Source organism: Macaca mulatta, chromosome 5, assembly GCF_049350105.2.
Source record: "Macaca mulatta isolate MMU2019108-1 chromosome 5, T2T-MMU8v2.0, whole genome shotgun sequence".
Taxonomy (NCBI): domain Eukaryota; kingdom Metazoa; phylum Chordata; class Mammalia; order Primates; family Cercopithecidae; genus Macaca; species Macaca mulatta.
In genome coordinates, this window is record NC_133410.1 from 193,049,618 (window position 1) to 193,057,185 (window position 7,568).

Consider the following 7,568-nt stretch of genomic DNA (forward strand, 5'->3'; position numbering starts at 1 on the left):
ACCTTGGAGAACTTAAAGGTCAAAAAATTAAGTACTATTGTAAACTGAAGTGTGATGACATTTATAAATTGGGAAAGGGGAGCTTGCTTTCTCCTAGAGGGTTGCTGCCTGCAGGCAGCCATTCTGACAGGCTGGAAAGCGTAGCCTTGGGCCAGAAGCTGGAAACACACACTTCAAAAGCGGGGTAAAGAGAACAGGAATTTATGCTGAGCAGGTTTAAGTATACATATTCAACCGATTACAGGAGGAGCTATGAATATTCAGGAAGAGGAGGCCCCTGCATGTGTAGTAGGCTAACATGCATGCAACACGTGTCCCATGTTTACTTTGGGGTGGAGACTTAACATTTAAATGCATTACAATTAGGCCTTATACATCACAAGATAAAGCAGGGACACACAGGCTCTGTGTGTGCAGCCTCTGAAGACTGTCCGGAACCACGCTGGGTTGGGGGTCTCTTATCAGGAGGGAAGCTGGTTAATTGTTATGTGGACACTGCGAAAGGGTGGGGAAGCCTCAGGTAGTTGTTGATATCAGCACTGGAGTCTTTTGAAGGAGCCGGTTTTGGCTGGGTGCGGTGGTTCATGCCTGTAATCCTAGCACTTTGGGAGGCGGAGGCGGGCGGATTGCCTGAGCTCAGGAGTTCAAGACCAGCCTAGGCAACATGGTGAAAATCCATCTCTACTAAAAATACAAAAGAAATTAGCCGGGCATGGTGGCACGTGCTTGTAGTCGCAGCTACTCAGGAAGTTGAGGCAGGAGAATTGCTTGAACCTGGGAGGTGGTGGTTGCAGTGAGCCAAAATTGAACCACTGCACTCCAACCTGGGCGATAGAGCAAGACTCCTCTCCAAAAAAAAAAAAAAAAAAAGGATAAGAAAAAAATATAAGGAAAGAGCTGGTTTCTGTTTATCCCCTAGGGAAGAAAGCCTAATGGGGTTAGCAAGGTGGGGGTGTGCAGCAAGTTACATCTGACCTCTGACCTCCCATCCCCTCACAGCCTAGAAATTAGTTTTCAAAGTTACATGGGGAGTCCCCTTGACCAAAATAATGTGAACCCAGAAAATCTGAGACAGGTCTCAGTTAATTTAGAAAGTTTATTTTTTCAAGGTTGGGGAATGCGCCCATGACACAGCTTCATGAAATCCTGACGACACATGCCTGAGGTGGCTGGGGCACAGCTTGGTTTTATACGATTTAGGAAGACATGAGACCTCAATCAGTGTTGGTAAGAAGTACATTGGTGTGGTCTGGAAAGGCGGGACGGTTTGAAACAAAAGCAGGAAGACTCAGGCGGGGAGGGAGGGAGCTTCCAGGTCACACGTAGGTAGATACAAACTGTAGCATGATTTTGAGTTTCTGATGAGCCTTTCCAAAGGCGGCAATCAGATAGGCCTCTATCTCCGTGAGCAGAGGGATAACTCTGAAGAAAATGGGAGGCAGGTTTGCCCTAAGCAGTTTCCAGCTTGAATTTTCCTTAGTGATTTTGGAGGCTCAAGGTATTTTCCCTTCACAATGGGATCCATTTAATCAGTTGTGGGGGGCTTAAGATTTTATTTTTATTTCTCACTATAAGTGAACATAGGATATGGAAATATAATAAACTCCCATAGAAGACTGTTAGATTACAGATGTTTAACAGAGTATTAGATTTTGTCTCGTCTCTGGCATGTCCCTTGCTACCACCTTCCAAGACTTCAAATCTCCATCACTTCTCCAGCATGGGGTCCTCCTTCCCCCATTCTCCACCTTCACTAGGCTCTTCTGCACTGGCCAGTTACATTCAGCTACTGAACAAAATCCCTAATCCCAAACTTTCTGGAGACATGAACTTGAGGTTTCCTCCTGTCTTCTTGTTTGGTGGCCCTACGATTAAACCTCTTTCTCTGCGGTCGTCTTGGTGTGCTGATTTGATGCATGCATTGTAAATACTGCCTACAAGTAGAAAGACGAGTCCTTAGCTACAGGATATATATATTTTTATATATAGTCATTATCTTAAGCAAATTAATGCAGGAAGAGAAAATCAAAGATGGCATGTTCTCACTGATAAGTGCGAGCTAAACACTGGGTACTCATGGACATAAAGATGGCAACAGCGACACTGGGGACTCCTAGAGGGAGGAGAGAGGGAGGGGGCAGGGGTGGAAAAACTAACTGTTGGGAACTATGCTCACTCTTCGGATGACAGGATCAGTCACACTGCAAACCTCAGCATCATGCCATATATACCCATGTGGCAAACCTGCACATGTGCCCCCAAATCTAAAATAAAAGTTGAAATTATATTTTTAAAAAGCATATATATGTATCTGGTTTTTGTCCCTGTTCCTGGCACAGAGTTCCTGGCACAGAGTTTCCTAAATCCTTGGAATTGCCTAAGCGATGGGAGTCTTTTTTTCTTTTTTCTTTTTTTTTGAGACAGAGTCTTGCTCTGTCACCCAGGCTGGAGTGCAGTGGTGTGATCTCGGCTCACTGCAACCTCTGCCTCCCGGGTTCAAGCAATTCTCCTGCCTCAGCCTCCCGAGTAGCTGGGATTACAGATGCCTGCCACAACGCCTGGCTAATTTATTTTCGTATTTTTAGTAGAGATGAAGTTTCACTGTGTTGGCCAGGGTGGTCTGGCCTCAAGTGATCCGCCCGCCTCAGCCAGCCAAAGTGCTGGAATTACAGGTGTGAGCCACCATGCCAGGACTGATGGGAGTCTTTTGTTATTCATAATGAATTCCTTTTGATCACATCTGCATTTATGCTAATTAGGTGGTCTAGAGTGTGGCCCCTAGGTACTCAGGATGCGGCTGGTCATCAGAAAGACTAAATGTTTAAAAGGTTGGAATTTTCACTCTGCCCCTGACCTTTGCCTTATGCAAGGGAAAGGGGAAGCTGGAGATTGAGCTGTATAGAAACTCCAGGCTGGTGAATACATCGGTTTTGGAAGGCTGGTGCCTGAGAGGTGGCAGGGCTGCTCCATGCCCCTCCCCTACACCTGGTCCTATGCCTCTCTTCCATTTGGCTGTTCCTTAGTTGTATTGTTTATCTTAAGTTGGTAAATGTAAGTAAAGTGTGTTCCTGAGTTCTGTGACTCATTCTAACATGTTTTGAAACCTGAGGAGGAAGTTGTGATGAAGCCATCCCCACAGCATTAACAAGAATGAAACACGGTTATATTTCAGCATCTATCAGGCTGCGCTCTGGCCCCTTCCTCATTGCTTAAAGTCTCGTAGCACCTGCCACTGATCATTTGCATTCCCATTATTCCTATAGACAGGATCTCTGACATTAGAATCATAAGACTTTTGTTTGAGGATTGCTTAAGATGTTTTTCTCAGACCCTGAATTTCAGCGAAGCAGCTGAAACCAACCACTGTGAAGACCCCCACAGAGGAACCAAATCAGTGTGAGAATACAGCTTCTTCATCTTCCTGTCCCATGACTTCACACCGCACTACTCAGCCAATCCACCATCTACACACTTCTGCCCACTCCAAAACCCTTAAAAGCCAAACCCAGGCAGGGCGTGGTGACGCAGGCCAGTAATCCCAGCACTTTGGGAGGCTGAGGCAGGCAGGTGGATTACAAGGTCAGGAGATCGAGACCATCCTGGCCAACATGGTGAAACCCTGTCTCTACTGAAAATACAAAAATTCGCTGGGCATGGTAGCAGGCGCCTGTAATCCCAGCTAATCGGGAGGCTGAGGCAGGAGAATCACTTGAACCTGGGAGGCAGAGATTGCAGTGAGCTGAGATCACACCACTGGACTCCAGCCTGGGGACAGAGTGAGACTCCGTCTGAAAAAAAAAAAAAAAAAGAAAAAAAAGCCCACGCCCCAAACTCCTTGGGGAGATGGATTTGAAGGTTTCCTCCTGTCTTCTTGTTTGGTGGCCCCACAATAATACCTCTTTCTCTACGCAGCTGGGGGTCTGGTGTGCTGCCTTGATGCCTGCGTTGGGTGATGGACCTACTACAGTTTCAGCAGGAACCCCTGAATTATAGCCAGTGGGTCAGAGGTGCAGGCGGCCAGGCCTTGCAACGAGCATCTGAAGTTGTGGGGGTCTTGTGGGAACGAGCCCTTAACCTGTGGGGTCTGTGCTAACTCCAGGTAGACAGTATGAGAATTGAATGTAGGATATCCAGCTGGTGTCTGGAGAATCAGAGAATTGATTGTTGGCATTGAGAAAACATTCCAGACACCATGAAAGTAGGAGAGAGGCAGATGGAAGTTTAAAGTCCAGACCTGAGTTAAAGAGAAATAATAAAAACTGCTGGCCAATGCAGTCTTCTCACTTGGTTCATGGGTAAGACAGAAAGGACTGTGACATAGACATCAGCAGCGTTTCTTCAGGTGTGATCCTAGGAACAATGGCATGGGGATCGCCTGAAGTGCTTGTTAGACCCTGAGGAAGATTCTCTCCCTCGCCGATCTCTAAGCAGGCACCTCTGAACTCTCTTCTCCACGAGGTTCTGACTTCTGGACTTCTTTGTTCACCTTTGCACTGTCCAATTATAGCCAGAAGCCTGCTAAGTCAGTTTAGCCAGAACCCAACCTTGACATTCGATTGGGTTCCTCGTCCTCCACCAACCCCCAGGTGATGTCTGATCACTCTGGCCTGCCTTCAGCAAGAAGCCTGTTAAGAGTCGATTTAGCTGGAATCCCCCTGTATCCCTGATGTCTCCTCTGATCCTCCCGCCACCCCCACCAACTCCTCAGCTATAAATTCCCACTCTTCCTTGCTGTATTTGGAGTAGAGCCTAATTTCTTGCCCCAAATGACTGCAAAACCCCATCGTGGCATTCTCTACAGCTATCGCAATCCTCCCCCTGAACAATGTCTGCCTTATCCTTCTTTATCAAGTGCCATGTACCCTTTTTTTCTTTAACAACATGAAGATTCCTGAATCTCTGCATCTCTTTAACAACATGAAGAACCAGAATCCCAGAGTATGAAGACCTGGCATTGTCATTTTTAACATGATGACAATGATGTATGTTAAAGTTTGAAAACTATGGCCTGTCAAAATGAAGAGTTGCGGCCACGTGTGGTGGCCCACACCTGTAATCCCAGCACTTTGGGAGGCAGGAGGATATCGTGAACTAGGAGTTTGAAACTAGCTTGGACCAACATAGCAAGATCCTGTCTCTACAAAAAATTTTACAGAACTGGCAGGGTGTGGTAGCACACACTTGTGGTGCCAGCTACTTGGGAGACTAAGGTGGGAGGATAAGTTGAGTTTGGGAGGTTGAGGCTACAGTCATCTGTGATTGCGCTCCTGCATTCTAGCCTGGGCAACAGCAAGACTCTGTCTCAAAAAAAAAGTACAGTTGTGAACAGTCTCTACACACTCAAAGTGCCTTTTACTTTTTTTTTTTTGAGATGGAGTCTCACTCTATTGCCCAGGCTAGAATGCAATGGCACAATGTTGGCTCACTGCAACCTCTGCCTCCGGGTTCAAGTGATTCTCCTGCTTCAGCCTCCTGAGTAGCTGGGACTACAGGCACCTGCCACCATGCCCGGCTAATTTTTGTATTTTAGAAGAGGTGGGGTTTCACCATGTTGGCCAGGCTGGTCTCGAACTCCTGACCTCATGATCCTCCTGCCTCGGCCTCCCAAAGTGCTGGGATTACGGGCGTGAGCCAGTGTGCCCAGCTGCCTTTTACTTTTATATACAATATTAGAGCTGAAAGGGCCTGAGTCTTCAAATGTGGACAACAGAAGTTGTAATTTGGCCAAGATCACTTGATCAGTGGCCTAACAGGCTAGAATCCAAATATCCTAGGCCACACACCCACATGCGTACTGCATTTGACTTGAATCTGTTATCCATTATTTCTTAATCGTCTATGCAATGGACCCACAGACTTTCACACGTGAACATTCATTTTTTCTTGCTCTGGATCAACTGAAATTCACACAAATCTGAAAAGAAATGAATTAACTTGGAGTGTTTATTTTATCTATGGAAAGTTCTGACATCTCACTGATAATGATGACACAATAATCGGCACAATGAACATGTTTTGTAAAAGGGTTTCTAAGGGACAGTTCAGTGCCATTTCTAGTCATGGCTGCTTCTCACTGCCTGAGTCTCACCAAGGAGGGAAATTTCTTGAGTTCAAGTTTATTTCAAGTGGTAAGTGAAATTTTATTTTGGTGGATTAGAGTATTGCTTCCCAAATGCGGTTTCAACCTGCAAAAGGTTAGATCCTGAGGAATGTGTGGGTGTGTGCATGTGTGATAAGCCTTTCCTTGGAAGTATTATCCTTTTTTTTTTTCTTTTTGAGATGGAGTCTCGCTCCGTCTGTCACCCAGGCTGGAGTGCAGTTGTGCGATGTCAGCTCACTGCAAGCTCCACCTCCCAGGTTCACACCATTCTCCTGCCTCAGCCTCTCGTGTAGCTGGGACTACAGGCGCCCACCACTACGCCTGGCTAAATTTTTGTATTTTTAGTAGAGACGGGGTTTCACCATGTTAGCCAGATTGGTCTCAATCTCCTGACCTCGTGATCCGCCCACCTCAGCCTCCCAAAGTGCTGGGATTACAGGCATGAGCCACCGCGCCCAGCGTATTATCCTTTAATCTGGGATTATGTCTCTACTTATTTGGGGGTTGAGAGGAAAATGAGGAGGTGGGAGTTAAAATGTCTTTCTTGTTATGAATAATGGTTGACTGCTTTAAAAAATGTTATCTGGCAAAAATGAACAATGGATTTTTTTCAAATCCATAAAATCAAAAGTTTGTAAACACAACTAAGTTATATCACATTATCTTTTTTTTTTGAGATGGAGTCTCACTTTGTTGCCCAGGCTAGAGTGCAGTGGTGTGATCTCGGCTCACTGCAACCTCTGCCTCCCGGGTTCAAGCGATTCTCCTGCCTCAGGCTCTTGAGTAGCTGGGATTACACATGCCCACCACCACGCCCAGCTAATTTTTGTATTTTTAGTAGAGACAGGGTTTCACCATGTTGGCCAGGCTGTCTCAAACTCCTGACCTTGCTATCCGCCCTTGCTATCCACCCGCCTCAGTCTTCCAAAGTGTTGGGATTATAGGCATGAGCCACCGCCCCTGGCAACATCATTTTATTACTATGTTCCCACATACTGAATCTCATTTTAGCATAAAATCAATGTCCATACAGAAGAGCACACACCCAACATCGTCACCCTTAGTTCACATCATTTCTATAATGGTCTCTTGATACCCCTTCATTCTTCTTAGTCCCACCATTTTCATGACCAAATGTGTGCCCCTCCAATTCAGACAACCTGTTTCTGACCACAGCCCCCATCATTTAGTGTTAGTGTTCCACTCCTCCCACAACAGTGGATCTTCACGTCCATCAGCGCTATCGGATCATGGATCACATGTCTTATTCCCTATTAGTCCCTTCTTTTCATTTCTCTGTCTATCCAGCTTAGAGTCCATGGTTCATCAATTCAGAAAATCATTTTGCAGTACTCCAAAATCTGTGGCTCCTCTGTCTTTTTAAAATCAGTGTGGGCAAAAGCCCAAAGTTGGACAAAGCCAACACATGCGATATCCATGGCAGCACCCAAACAGCTGAGTGTCACCG